Source organism: Procambarus clarkii, chromosome 52 (genome assembly GCF_040958095.1).
Source record: "Procambarus clarkii isolate CNS0578487 chromosome 52, FALCON_Pclarkii_2.0, whole genome shotgun sequence".
NCBI lineage: Eukaryota > Metazoa > Arthropoda > Malacostraca > Decapoda > Cambaridae > Procambarus > Procambarus clarkii.
The window spans coordinates 28539859-28555808 of NC_091201.1; the positions used below are offsets into that span (position 1 = coordinate 28539859).

General features: G+C 47.1%; 1 protein-coding gene across 13 annotated transcripts in view; it reads left to right on the top strand.

Annotated features, from left to right (window-relative positions):
• Positions 1 to 15950, top strand: part of Ptpmeg2 (Protein tyrosine phosphatase Meg2) — a 178080-nt gene that overhangs the window by 27923 nt on the left and 134207 nt on the right. For 8 of the 13 annotated variants that reach the window (XM_045750791.2, XM_069304573.1, XM_069304574.1 and 5 more), the window contains exon 2: positions 12130 to 12219. The exons of the other annotated variants lie outside the window; for them this stretch is intronic. The gene's annotated coding sequence lies outside the window, so the exon portion shown is untranslated. The remainder of the gene's footprint in view (positions 1 to 12129; positions 12220 to 15950) is intronic. 13 annotated transcript variants of the gene reach the window in all.

Sequence of the window (15950 nt, forward strand, 5' to 3'; positions counted from 1 at the left end):
TGGGCAACCAGGCTGTTGGATGTCGCTTCTTGCAGTCTGAAGAAGGGAATCACAACACAGTTGAATAGGTACCTCCCCTGGAAATGTTTATTAAGTTCTGTCTTGAATACCTACAAAAAAAGTCGACTAGCTGAAGCCACATATATTTAGAGGGGAAGGGTGTTTAAAAAAGCACTGGACAACTTAGAAAAGTATCTTTGTACCCCATACTTTTTTTCAAGGGGGGAGGGTAATTTACACCCCCCCCCCCCCCCCCATGTCTCCTGATCTCGTATCTCCTTGACCAGATTTGGAGTCAGTCCTCCTAATGTTTTCCAGGTGTGAATTATGCCGCTGTGTTCAGGGAACCAGAATGGAGTGAAGGTTTTAGCGAGCTCTTGATACAAACTCCGTAAACCTTCACATAGTTTAAAATAGCCGCACGAGTCTTAATGTACCTCAAGATGTTAAAGTATTAACACACAACATATTTAGCACTGTACGTGGGGCTCCTGTTGTGTGGGGGCCGGGTCGCGGGGGACGTTGAGCCCCAAAATCAACGCAAGGCGAGCAGAGCTTGTGGCTCCTGTTGTCGTGAGCGGAGCTTGTGGCTCCTGTTGTCGTGAGCGGAGCTTGTGGCTCCTGTTGTCGTGAGCGGAGCTTGTGGCTCCTGTTGTCGTGAGCGGAGCTTGTGGCTCTATAGCCATAGCTATATATGATTGGATGCATAGTTTGTATTAAGATGTAATAATACAAAATTCCTCTCACAGGATGGTTAGCCATACAGACGCAAGTGATCAACAGGTCTGCACTGGCATTTTTTGGGTGTATTATGACGATACCCTCAAGAACACAGGAGTGGCCATTGTTAAAAAGCTCCAGGTGTACCTCATGCTGGCGGGTCTGAAGAATCTAACGACTGGGCATTTGGAAGTGTAGTGTGTGAGATCTTGATCCAGGGACGAGGCTTCATTTACCTGTCTAGGTTAGTGGTGCAGCTGTGTCACTCCCTGCCGTCTCGGGTGCGTCACTCCCTGCCGTCTCGGGTGCGTCACTCCCTGCCGTCTCGGGTGCGTCACTCCCTGCCGTCTCGGGTGCGTCACTCCCTACCGTCCCACTAGACAAGACATTTATCTCCAGTGGGCACATTACAGCTTGGTTTTCGGGTGATGGTGGGCACCTCTCCCTGAATGTTGTTGACCAGCTGGTGGCTTGATCTTTTGATAAAGATTTCTTTTGTGGGCGGCATTCAAGTGCGAGAGTTCTGGGGCAGGGTGATGGCGGCGGCGGCGGCCAGCTGGGCGGAGGGAAGGTGGTGATGAAAGAGAACATTGTTGGAGGCCAGCGAGGCGTGGGTGCTGACGCGGGGCTGCCCGCTCTGGTCACACAGCTGCACGTGGCGGCACTACACACCTGTACAGGTGTGTAGTGTGCTGGCTTGTCGCGGATCGTCGCCTCGTCCCTTGTATCCTTCGTTATCCTCCCACTTCCCAAGGCAGCATCTCCCTCCCCCCAAGCCAGCATCCCCTCCCCCCAAGCCAGCATCCCCTCCCCCCAAGCCAGCATCCCCTCCCCCCAAGCCAGCATCCCCTCCCCCCAAGCCAGCATCCCTCCCTCGTGCATATTCGTCTGCCATTATTGAATGTCAGAAAGGTTTCGTCTTGCGTGTGGTCATGGTGGTCGAGGGGGAGGGGACGCCGCTACCGCTGCCTTTCTCTTGGAGTGTGTTAGTGTTGTGTTCATTGGTTCTTGATGTTCCGTAATGTTACTGCAGTATTAGAGGGAAAGTCAAGCCTGGGTCGGGCTTGGGGAGCAGAAGAACTCCCAGACCCTCGTCCTGGGACACTCCAGGTGTTACCGGTACCAGTATTGTGACCAACACTCCGTTATTACCCTATACGACGTTGGGCCGAAGATGTGTTGAGGAATGCTGGAGTCTCCACTCACAACGTAGTTCACATTACTTAGTGAGTAATGAAGACACGGAAAACATCCACACGGGAAGACGAGAAAATGAGAACTAACGTTTTTCTTTGGGGTTTTGTTAACTTACAAATATATAATATGTGGAAATATGAATAAGAATGATTCAATTTCAGTTTAGCAGAAAGCGGAACAAAAGACCAGTATTTAAAAATATAAAAGTTACGTGTAAAAGACAGTGGTTGGAGCATTCTTTGGAAGCGGTAAACTGGGTTTGGTCTTCGGGAGCATTAGATGTTTGTAAGTTGCATGACTAAAGACATCATCCTCGCAGATTGATTTGAACTTAACGTCTTGGATATCAAGTCAATGCCTGACCCACCAGCAGTAATATCATGTTTCGTTATGTGTGACTAATCACCCTTGTTAATCTTAATAGAAGCGGGATATAAATCCCTTGAAGTCTGAAGAGAGCAAGTTGGCATGGTAAGGTATTCGTAGACTTATGACCGGAACCTAACTTGGTGCCTTCTTTGATAATAACTTACTTGCCCTCTTGATGTTGCACCTGTGTGCCAAGTCTTAAGTGTCACGTAATAAGTGTCACGTAATGATCCCTAATTGAACTATAGAAAGGGCTGGAAAATAAATTAAATGGGGGGCAGCGTCTTGCTTGTCCGGTACACATCACTCCAGCTGTGATCTCCAGTTGGTGGTGTGAACATCAGCACAATTTGGTGTAAGTGGAGCTCCTTAGCGGAGATACAATTATCTTATCACTGAGCAAACTGAGGATGTGTGGACAGCGACGACAGGATGTCAAGCTGTCATCAGGCACAGCTCTGTTTGGATATTGTCAATTTCGCGAGCCGCTACTATTTTCTAATACGACAGTTTTGGCCTTGGGTAGATTGTCACAATGTTATATAGACGTCGTGTTATAAGGACGAGGAGTTGCGTTTGTTTACACAAACACTTCTGATAACCCCTAAGTACCGTGATGGTTTTGGGCGTGGAGCACTTGTGTTGATTCGGTGTTACACGTGTGGGTGGAGCACTTGTGTTGATTCGGTGTTACACGTGTGGGTGGAGCACCTGTGTTGTTTCGGTGTTACACGTGTGGGTGGAGCACCTGTGTTGATTCGGTGTTACACGGGTGGGTGGAGCACCTGTGTTGTTTCGGTGTTACACGTGTGGGTGGAGCACCTGTGTTGATTCGGTGTTATACGTGTGGGTGGAGCACCTGTGTTGATTCGGTGTTACACGTGTGGGTGGAGCACCTGTGTTGATTCGGTGTTATACGTGTGGGTGGAGCACCTGTGTTGATTCGGTGTTACACGTGTGGGTGGAGCACCTGTGTTGATTCGGTGTTACACGTGTGGGTGGAGCACCTGTGTTGTTTCGGTGTTACACGTGTGGGTGGAGCACCTGTGTTGATTCGGTGTTACACGTGTGGGTGGAGCACCTGTGTTGATTCGGTGTTACACGTGTGGGTGGAGCACCTGTGTTGTTTCGGTGTTACACGTGTGGGTGGAGCACCTGTGTTGATTCGGTGTTATACGTGTGGGTGGAGCACCTGTGTTGATTCGGTGTTACACGTGTGGGTGGAGCACCTGTGTTGATTCGGTGTTACACGTGTGGGTGGAGCACCTGTGTTGTTTCGGTGTTACACGTGTGTAGGTGGACCACTTGTGTTGATTCGGTGTTACACGTATGGAACGTGTATTCTCAAGTTACCTCTTTCTGTTCCTATTACACGCACAGTAACCAGCGCGAGTCCCCGAAGCTGATAGTTATGGAGGTGAGCACCTTGTACACACCTTAGAAGCCTCCCGAATCCTCGTCACGGCCCCTTGTTGATTTGTTCTTTTGACGCATCACGTTAGTGTGATCTCTGTGTGTATTGTACACACCTTGCTAGCGAGACGTACTTGATCATTACCTGTTGAGGTGACAGCATCACACGTTTCAAAAACTGTACCATTATTGCTTTACCTGCATTTAGGCTCCCTGTGTTTCCTGCATCTGCTGTATCACTACGAGACAGCGTTGTTGAACGTCAGTCAAATAGTACAGGAACCGTTCAGCCAAGATTGGGTAAAGTTCAGTTGTGAACGGAAAGTTATTTACATTTGCGTCTTCATACGAGACGTTTGGTTGTATTGGCAATATAACATATTGTTTAGTTTTGCTGTAATGTAAATAAACTTAATGTTTAATCTCAAGACGCGTATAACCTCTTTCTTGCACTACATGATATTTTGCTACTGATCATATCTTGTCAAATCAGTTTGTTTTGAAGCATTCGCAGCCAACGAAATCCCTTCAGGTTGATTTCAGAGGGAAGACCCAGCCACAACTAAACGATGTTGACCATTGTACCTAGTGTAAGACTCCTCTTCAATTGAGTCTGACATAAAGTGGTACACGGCTTCTTGACTATTAGCCTCATGCTCCGACTCGTGTGTGAAAATGATGGCATCTTTGTAGAGTAGTCAGACGTAACGTGGGAAACGGATGGTCCACATCCGGTACCAATACTGGAGTCGTAGAACCATAGAAAGTTGCTAGGAGCGCAACGTTGTTACAGCTACAATACATTTTTTAAATTATTTACTTTGTCGAAAGCAAGACACCATTAAAATTGAAATAAGTTTGAGGTAAAATACACACAAAGGGATGAGGTAGCTCAAGCTATTCTCACCCCGTTCAGTACAACGTGTTAATATATACAGACACACGCATCACAAACAATAAACATATTACCAAACATTGAGAGATAAACATATACATTTCCTAAGACACCATGGTTATAGCTCCCATAGCTATAGATACATAATTCTCTCCCCCCCCCCTCCCTCCCTCTTCCCTCTTCCCTCTCCTAGCTTCCCCACTCGGCATAAAGCATTAACTGCATGTGTGAGTGGAGGCAATATGGGCGTGGGTGGAGAGCGTGGCGTGCAGCAGGAGGGGAGGCAGTGTGCTCCCCGCCGGCCGCTGGGGAGGACAGTGGCGGCGACAAAGGTTGGTGGCACCGCAGCAAGGTGCTCGGGCAAGGGGGGGGGGGGGGCAGACCTGGAAGCTGTTGTATCCAAATACTGTCCCCCTCTAGTTAAAGTTGTGACGTCATACCTCACAGTATATGTGGTGGAGGCAGACTCCATACACAGTTTCAGATGTTTCAGACAGAGCCCCTGTTGGACCAAACTCTTGAGGGTAGAATAACTCTGACCCTCATCCAGGTATAATCCAGCCCAATAGGCTGAGGAACCTGTATACCAGTTGACTGACAGTTGAGGAGGGGGACCAAAGCCCCGAAGCTCAACCCCTGAATACACAACTAGGCCAGAACAAGAAGAATGTATCTATTTCCGTTAGGGTTACCTTACCTTGAGGTTACCTTGAGGTGCTTCCGGGGCTTAGTGTCCCCGCGGCCCGGTCGTCGACCAGGCCTCCTGGTTGCTGGACTGATCAACCAGGCTGTTAGACGCGGCTGCTCGCAGCCTGACGTATGAGTCACAGCCTGGTTGATCAGGGTAGGTTAACGTCGGATCCATTATGCTAGGTTAGGCTATTTTAGATTAGCGTTGGTTCTATTATGGTAGGTTGTTATTGAAGCATGTGTCCAGGTGGAGGAGGTAGCGGCGTTGAGGACATTCCCGGCACACAGGGTAGGTGAGAGCGTAGGGGTGGAGAGGCTGCCGGCTGGAGGTCTCCGGTGGCGGCAGGTTGCGTCCACCTCTGGAAGCCTCCCACGCTGGTATTGATCTGCTCTACACCACACTACAATCGATTTTTTTTCCTCGAGGGGAAGACCAGAGGGAAGGAGGGAGTGAATGTCAGAGGGAGCTTGAGTAGCCTATGTCAGCGTGAGCTACAAAACCAGACGGGCCTGGTATCAGGGTGAGAGTAGGGGCGTGGCTAGGTGAGGGGTTACAGTGCACCATGGTGTCGGGAGGAGGGTTACAGTGCACCATGGTGTCGGGAGGAGGGTTACAGTGCACCATGGTGTTGGGAGGAGGGTTACAGTGCACCATGGTGTCGGGAGGAGGGTTACAGTGCACCATGGTGTCGGGAGGAGGGTTACAGTGCACCATGGTGTCGGGAGGAGGGTTACAGTGCACCATGGTGTCGGGAGGAGGGTTACAGTGCACCATGGTGTCGGGAGGAGGGTTACAGTGCACCATGGTGTCGGGAGGAGGGTTACAGTGCACCTTTGTGTCGGCAGTGGGGGTACAGTGTCACGGACCTGAAGCAGTGAGTGGTTTTCGGCGGGTGGCAAATGGTGCGTGGCGTCTTATTCCCTTCAGCGTAGTAGCCTCTGTATCACTGATTTGTAAGACGAGTTTAGAGTTGATGACTTTCCCATCCTTGAGAAACGTCCCATTCAACAGTAATATTATTAAGTAATGGTAATGTCTTCTCACAGACATAATAACATAGAATAAAAACACACAAATTTCACAAATACAAAAGTGTGTAAGGAATTTACACAGTCTTTCGCACTCTCCCGAGTGCTTTGTCAAGGTCTGAGTGTGTGAGATTTGGGCGAGACCTACATCTCAACGTCTAATGAGGCTGCTATCTGTTGTTATAGATTCAGCTACTTGGAAGAAGTTCCGAGTAGCACGGGCTATGGTGAACCCGTAGTGGACTTGTCTAGCACAGGAGCGGTGCTCGGAAGGCTGCTATCTTGGGTCCAATCCTCTTATCCTTCTTGGCCTCCTGACCAGGTCTTCCAATAGGCAAGAGAAAATAAGATTTTTAACAATACTAGTAATAAATTCCAGATACTTAGATATAGTAAAACAGAAGAACTTAACGGAATACAGGTACAAGACAACCAAGCAAACTTAGCATCAACCAAAAATATGTTAGGGTGCATTATGATAACTTTCAAATCCAGGGATTCCATCACAGTGCTCTTACTATTCAAATCGCTTGTACTGTCCCTCCTTGAATACTGCTCGGTACTCACTCACCCCTTCAGAGTTGTACAGATTGCTGAAATAGAAGGAATACAGAGAATATACATAACATGCAGACATGATAAAGCACCTAAATCACAGAGATCGTTTGAAAACATTCAAAATGTTTAGAGACGAAAGATAAGGCAGGAAATGCAAAATAGATAGTGAAGAATAGAGGTGACACGGGCACAACCAGAGAGCCACGTGAGATCCACCAAATGAAAGAAACATTGCCGGAACTTTTTAAGAGGTAATTGGCCAAGTTCCTCCAGTAAGTGCCGGATCTGCCGGGTTGAAATGGATGTGTGTGCCGCGGGCCGCTACCAGCAACAACCTTTCATACCAAATCATCGCAAGAGATGACTGGGGCCGGGTCAGGCCAGGATTAAGAAATACTGTACAACACTTGAAACAAACTACATGAGCTATACGCCCGCTGACAGGAAGCAGAAATCATCTTCTGTACTCTCAAACGCCTTGACCTAAGGAAATACTCATTCACTATGAGTAATTACCTCGCAGATTACCTTCAAGATACACATGAAGTTCATCCAAAAAGTGCCGGACCAACAGGGTTGTAGGGATATGTGGACCGGCGGGCCGCTCCAAGCAACAGCCTGTTGGACCAAGTTATCACAAGTTGAGCCTGAGCCCTGGCCGGGTTGTTATAGATTAAGCTACTCGGAACAAGTTCCAAGTAGCACGGGTTATGGTGAGCCCGTAACTTTACCTGGCACAGGAGCGGGGCAAGTAGCACGGGCTATGGTGAGCCCGTAACTTTACCTGGCACAGGAGCGGGGCAAGTAGCACGGGCTATGGTAAGCCCGTAACTTACCTGGCACAGGAGCAGAGCAAGTAGCACGGGCTATGGTGAGCCCGTAGTGGACTTACCTGGCACAGGAGCGGTGCTGGGCCTGGCCGGGTTCGGGGAGGTTATATCTTGAGGTTATCTTGAGATGATTTCGGGGCTTTTTAGTGTCCCCGCGGCCCGGTCCTCGACCAGGCCTCCACCCCCAGGAAGCAGCTCCGTAACAGCTGACTAACACCCAGGTACCTATTTTACTGCTAGGTAACTGCTAGTTACTGCTAGCTTTTACTGCTAGGGGAGAGTAGAAATACTCCCGAAACCCCCTCCGGGTATGATTGTGGGGAAGCGAGATCTAGTTCTTACATCCCCCGCCTACTATCCTTATTATACCTGTTGCGTTATATTCTAACCCCCCCCCCCCAACTACTCTACCCCTTTCCCACTACCACCACCACCACCATCATCATCATCATCCACCACCATCATCATCATCCACCACCATCATCATCATCCACCACCATCATCATGACGAGCTCACCAGTAAAAGGTATTGGCCCAAGGGGAAAGTGGGAAAGCGAGGTAAGGTTAAAGGTCACTCCTAGGGTATTTATCCTAGGGAAGGGAGGTGCCTGTGGATAAAGGTCACGAGGCATTGTAATGATCTTGGCTTTAAACTGCCATGCACTCGTTCCGTCTGTTTTGCATGACCCTGTCTAGCAGACTCGGTGTGTGCGTTGATGTTTGTTGGGTTTAAATTGAAAATTGTGAGACGAGTGTTAGTCAAAGTTCAGTTTTGAGTTCAGTTACTTCACACAGAACCAGTGTAGTCAGGGAGATAAGACATGTCAATCCAATCAATCGATCTCATCACTCGGTCCAATCACTATATGCCAGCCAGCTTAACAGCCAGCCAGCTTAACAGCCAGCCAGCCAGCCAGCTTAACAGCCAGCCAGCCAGCCAGCTTAACAGCCAGCCAACTAATCTGCCTGATAACTAGCCACCTAGAATAAAGGAAACATTACAACATCCGGGAATATTAGAGAATGGCCCCCAAGAACCACCACTTGCTCTTGTAAGCCCTGTTGCTCAAGATCTACAAGCTACTTGTAAGTATATAGTCGTAATGGCTTGCCGCTTTTCCCTGATGGTTCCCTTCCCTTTAAGCCCATGGGAATATTAGAAATCATTTACTGCCCGCATGTATTCAAACCACTCGTCAAACTGAATTGCTGGTCATAATCCTGGCACTCGAACGAGTATATGAATCCAAAGTTTGACACATTACGTATGGTTCCTTGACTGCTCTCGGCTCCCCAAGGCGTTAATAACTGTGACATGCGTGTCTGAAGCTAGACACAGTGGAAATGAAGTAATCAATGATGGAGTCAGAGTTTGTCTCTTGTGGATTCCTACCCATATTGGTCACCGAATGCCCGATAGAACCGGTAAATTAGCCAACACACCTTTGCTCCTAGTTAAAGAGGGACGTGATTTACCATTTTGGATTTCCTTTGAACAGCTTGCGGGCTGCGATATTCCGGTAACGGCAACAAAATCTAGTAGACTGACATAAAGTGAAATTCACTCCATGTATTATTATATTGTGCGGGCAGAACCGCACGTCTATGGATGAGGTTAAGACTTCTAGATGTTACCACTGCTAGGCTTAGGCTCGGCTACAGGTACCTCTGGTAGTTTGCACCACCTGCTGGCGTAGATTCTACATTTAGTCTTGTCAGCAGAACGTTTCACATAGTTTGCGACATTATATAATTGAATGCAAACAAATGTTTAAATTGAGCGAGAGCTCTATCAATAGTGTTGAAGAAATGTGACCTAACCTCTTGAATACCTCGCGACACAGACGCTGATGGCTGTCCCGCGCGGCTTGGTGCCTTACTTTGATAATTACTGATAACATACTCTAGTGGGAGTTATGGTTATGCCATAAACACAGGCAACACTGTCAACATCGGAGTTTTTTTTTTTTTTAGTTCATTTATTATGCACCCCATATCCATCTTGTGGGCGGTAGTGGAAAGGGTTACAGAGGCACATAATGGGCTCACATCGGAGGTCCATCATTCTTCAACATTCTACTAACCGGTATATGTATAATAGCTGCAACAAAAAAGTTTAGCGTTCCAGAGGCAAGTTACCGGATCAGTCAGGTTGTGGTGTCTGAGGGTAACTTCTTAATATATATATTTCTACTAATATATAACAGGTAAAATAATAATTGCCGGCTTATTTACACTATTACGGCTTATCTGGAAAATCTAAACTATAATCGGTAGGATTAACTGTTAGGTATTGAGTAGGTGTGATAGGAATGATATGCAACCCGTCCTCCCAATAGAACGTCGTATTTTGACGTATACTTTACCCAAGGCCAAAAATCGTCATACTAGAAAATGGTAGCGGCTTGCGAAATTGACATACTGTCCCGTTCTCTTTTTTTTTTGGTCCTCTGATAGGTTAGAAGTGCTGTTAGGATAAGAGCACTTTAGTACAACAGTTTCTCGACGTTGGGGGAAACCTTGAGAGGACGGGCCTGGGATGCAACCCCACAAGAAGTTGATCAACTCATGGTTACATCTTTACTGCTAAGTGAACAGGCCCATTAGGTGATAGGAAACGAGGGCTGAAATGAGCCTAATCATTCCGGCTTCCTACAGGTGAACTAGCAGCAGCGCTCACGTTTCTTCCCGACACCGCTAACTACAGCAACACACACCAATATTATAGGAGGGATCTGTTATACTGGTGTTTGATCTATTATATCGTCTGTTATAATACCGAGCGATTATATGGAGTCCAATGTTGTGGGTTGAGTCCACTGGCTAGTTAGACCTGACCTATATTATGAGACTCGTGGCTCGTGACCTTGGTCTTTGTGCCTCGGGTTCTGCAAGGTCATTTCAAGAGAGCTTAACGGGTCGCTATTCTTGCAATAGAGCTCTTACATAGCGGAGCTAGAATAGCCAGTGCCTAGTTGGTGAGAGGTGGGCGAGGATAAAGGAGGGTGGTAGGGTTGTTAGCGGGGCGAGTATGTAGCGAGGAGGTACACCTTTAAGACGCGGCTGTGGGCGGACTTGAGGTAATTGGTGTGTAAATAGTGTGTGGTGTGCGAAGCGAGGAAGGTTCTCGGAAGCTGACAGTGGAATGTTGAGAGTCCCGGGGGGGGGGGGGGGGGGGGGGGCAGGTGGTGCCCACCATGCCTGGCTCTTAGTCACTCTTCACGTCGCACCCCCCCCCCCTCTCTCTCTCTCTCTCTCTCAATATTTATTTATCGTTTGTGCCTGCAGGATGGAGATGTTAGCTCTTGGTCCCTGCCGGTCTAACCCTCGGTTGTCTTATGTACTGACTCCCGACCTATTTTCCTTTATCATATCATATCTATCTATCTATATATAATATAATCTTTTTTTCTTTCTCTTTCTCTCTTTTTTTCTTTTTCTCTCTTTCACTCTTTCCCCAGGATAGATAACATAGCAGCTCTGGAATTTCCAGATATCTATTTGCTACTAGGTGAACAGGGCCATCAGGTAAAAGAAACTACCGATTTGTTTCTGCCTCGAGGGAATCTAAATCGAACCTTTTAGATTACATCTTGGATTACATTAAATAGAGAGAGAGGCAATTACACACACAATTCCACTAAGTGTAGTTAAAGGTACTGGTTACACCACACGGCTCGTGGTGTCCCGTCTTCCCAGTGCTCTTTGTCGTATAAACCACAGTATTGCAGTGTGTGTGTGTTTACTATTTGTGCGTGCAGAATAGAGCTATTAGCTCTTGGACCCTGTCTTTCTAACCAATCTATTTTTCATCTATTATGTCTTACTACATATATTTCTCTCTAACACACCCTCACATCCCCAGGAAGCAGCCCGCAGCAGCTGTCTAACTCACAGGTACCTATTTACTGCTAGGGAACAGGAGCATTAAGGGTGACAGAAATTTTGCTCATTTGTTTATGCCTGGTCTGGGAATCGAACCCGGGCCACAGAATTACTAGACCTGCGCGCTGTCCACTCAGCTACCAGACCCCCCCCAACACCAACACACACACACGTACGTACGTGTCTAGACGTGTGTAGATATGATAGAGCCCAATAGGCTCAGGAACCTGTACACCTGTTGATTGACGGTTGAGAGGCGGGACCAAAGAGCTAAAGCTCAACCCTCGCAAGCACAACTAGGTGAGTACACACACACTCACACTGTATGTACGTATGTGTGTGCGCGCGCGTGCGTGCGTGTAGCAACCTCTCCTACTTCCAACTCGCCAAATATACCCAGCATTTCTTGCCTTTTATTATTGCTTACTTTTGATGCCGTGCAAGAGACTTGAAAGATATCGAGTGTCTTTGAGGCGCTTATATCATTGACAAGAAGTATTTACAGTTAAACACTTGTCTTACGCCGTCTGTTGATCATTGCAGGTGAGTAGTTGATGAGTGAGGTGAAGGAAGAGGCGACGACTACGCTGGAAGTTGTGGATTACCGCGAGGTGTAGCCGCCACTGGTGAAGAGTGAGTATATGTCTTCATGTTGACCCGGGGATGCTGGGATGGTGCTGCTCCTCTTCTTGTCGCGCTCTTGCAATGTTGCTTATTGCTAGTAGGCTCACTGGTACTGTTTTGTGGTGGTTGATGGTGGTGGGGCGGTGTAGCCTATTGCCAGTAGTCTCGGTGGTGTGGGGGCCGTGTGTGGGTGTAGCCTATTGCCAGTAGTCTCGGTGGTGTGGGGGCCGTGTGTGGGTGTAGCCTATTGCCAGTAGTCTCGGTGGTGTGGGGGCCGTGTGTGGGTGTAGCCTATTGCCAGTAGTCTCGGTGGTGTGGGGGCCGTGTGTGGGTGTAGCCTATTGCCAGTAGTCTCGGTGGTGTGGGGGCCGTGTGTGGGTGTAGCCTATTGCCAGTAGTCTCGGTGGTGTGGGGGCCGTGTGTGGGTGTAGCCTATTGCCAGTAGTCTCGGTGGTGTGGGGGCCGTGTGTGGGTGTAGCCTATTGCCAGTAGTGTCGGTGGTGTGGGGGCCGTGTGTGGGTGTTTATTGACAACCATCTTGATCTTCTTTATGGGGTGAGGGAGTTGTGTGTGTTGTCGCGTGCCAGAAACCTCGATGATTTACGGGGTTATCTTGAGATAATTTCGGGGCTTTTTAGTGTCCCCGCGGCCCGGTCCTAGACCAGGCCTCCACCCCGTGACAGCTGACTAACAGTGGTTAGTGCTAGAAGCGCAAATCTGGCGAGCATTTGTGATTCGTTCATGTTGGTATCTTGAGTCATCTGTGTTGGGTGCGGGACGTTTGTGGTGTTGCGTGACTTGGTAGCGGGGAAGCCAGGGAAAATACCCGTGAGGGGTTTGTGCACTTAACGTGCGCGCGGCTCACAGGGGGGAGAGACGTGATTGGTAGATTTTTTTGTATTATTATTTGTCTACCACAGGCGTGGCCACACACTTACAATGCTAACCAGCATGTATACAATGATTGGTAGATGACCTGGTTGTAGGCGTGGATTATTACCAAGAAATTGAAAATTATATCACAGGTGTATGGAAAGTTCACGTATGGACGTGATGTCACAAGTAGCTTCTATAATTGATTGCGGTTCTCTTTAAGAGTATAAGGTATGTAAGATCGAGGTGAGGAGAAGAATGGGGCTCGGTGTTGCAAGGGTGGTGTGGCTCGGTGTTGCAAGGGTGAAGACAGTGGGGTGAAGTGTTACAAAATATGGCATATCCAGGTGTTGCAAAGTGTTGTGTGGGGAAGTATTACATAATGTGTGTTGGAGGTGGGGAGGTGTAAACTGTAGTGGAGTGCAAGGGGGTGCAGACTCTAGGGTGTAAATTATAGTGGAGTGTAATACACTACCCCACGACGAGAGAGAGAAAAGAGTGGCTCGGTGTATTACGCCAGAGACCCATTTCTGGGTAGCGTTCAGATAACAGCGGCAGCCACAGATATAGAAATAGTATTCTTTCCCCGCTATTGGAAGCGCTCTTTTGTGATGCGTCCGATATTCCCTTCACCTTGCTCCTACCTCCTCCTGTGTGTTTTTTTCCCTTTTCATCTAACGTATTCGGGTATTTTTAGATTTTCAGTTCCTGGGTTTCACACGCACATGTAAACGTTAATGAAGGTATGAGGATTTTTCCTCGTACTCAAATCGTTTGATTTTTTTTATACCAAAATACACAAGTGGTATTTTGGTATTATATGTAATCAGATACTGAATATCTAATGTTCATTATGTGCAGGAAAAACAGCAGCAGTGAAAAATAAGAGACTGGTTAGCGCGTTTTCTACCGTGTGGCCTACATCAGAGCAAGACAATTTTTGAAGACATCGAAAATCCATGATATGGATTGTTGCTCTTTAGCATTTATGGATTGTGCATTAATGTGTGATGACCACTGTTGATAAACCGACTGTGTGAAGTGTTTTTATAGTGTTTGTGATATTGTAGAGGGGAGAGATTGTTAGTGAACAGGTCAATTGTTGTTGTATTATCTTTTGTGTATTTGATTAAAGGACAATTCTGATGAGAACTGGATAATTCAGATGGTGGTTATTATTTTGATGATAATTACTATCATATTTATTCTAATGATTCGTGAAGATGAATGGCGATGAATGGAGCAGGACATGCGTGATGATGAGGGCACATGTGCGGAGATGAACCCCAAAGGGCTCAGTTTTCTTACAACGTTGCCAAGACCTTCTCTTCTATGTACACTTGTCAAGACACTGGGTGTAGATATTGGTGGTATCTTGGAGGACCACCTACGTCCCGCCATCACCCAGTGCCGCCTAGTTAATCCTAGGTGGCACTGGGTGGGCTCGCCTCTTGATTCCAACCCGCGCGGGAGGGTTGGTGTAACCAAGTCCCACGTACTATTATAGTAAACAGTAACAAGTCACAGCCGGTTGACGAAGTATAATTTGGAGTATTTTTTTTGGTTAAGTTCCTTACGTTAAGTTTAAGTTACTCAATAAAACATCTAAACTATTGGGACCGACTAAGATGCCTAAACCTGTATTCTCTTGAGTGCAAGCGGGAGAGATACATACTAATTTACATGTGGTAAATAATAGAGGGGCTGGTCCCAAACCTGCACAGAAATAACACCACATGAAATCAAAAGGCATGGCAGGATGTGCAGAATACCCCCGTTGAAGAGCAGAGGTGCAACAGGTACTCTGTGAGAGAACTTGATCAACATCATGTAACGCTAGTATATTGTACACTAAAAATTATTGTATCCTGGACGATACTGATTAATACTAATATATACTGAGTAACATTTCCTACTGGTTGCACTTGGTAACACACTATCAATTTTTACAAAGATGAGGCCTTGAAGGTATTAGTTATTGAACACTGATTATTTATATTTAACGTAATATGAACTAACAAATGATGTACCACTGTACACCATATGGTTACACCCGGGGACCAAAGGTACCCTTCCAAGGGTGCTAAGGAAAAAATGCTACACAGGGAACAAATTAATTAACTACGCTGCCACCGTCCTGCCTGTCCATTAGTTGTATCAAGCAATGAGGCAGTAAACATTGCTTCACTTGGAGAGTCCTCTTTTTTTTTTTTGTTTAACTGTCATTAATTACGGGCCGGTTGTTAACCAAACTATACACAGAGGAATTTGAAAGGTTCCAGATAATTGACACAGAGGGAAAGTTTAACATGAGTTTATTGAGAACAACATACGATATTCACCAACTATAAGACCCTACTCTAACACTGGCAAATGTTTAGAAATCTTACATGGACAATTCAAAGATCGCCCACATTACCTTCTGGGTCCTTGCTCTACGACCTGGATGAATTCAGTCTGTCTCCTGAGGCTCCCTTGATGACCTGCCGCCTCACACTGCCTCCGGCACTCCAGCACACTGTGTCCAACTCCCCTACGGGGGCATATAAACACGCCCCCAAAACTGCCACACCCCCTATCAGCTGGAGAAAAGGGGGAAGAGGAGATTTGCTGTTGCCAACCTGCATTGAGGTGTAAGATGTTTGACAGCCACCATTCACCTCTTCAAGGATGGGAATTATTAATTGCGGGGGTGCAAGAAGGAAGGAATGTTTTTCTCGCCCGAATGTTTACACAGCCAACACTCCCCCTGCAGGTGGTTGACCTCTGACGTGGCAGAAAGGGGTAGATCCCTGGGTGTTTACACATAAGAATCTGGGAGTCTAATTCCATTACAATGTTTGGCAAGATTATCATGAAATATTCCC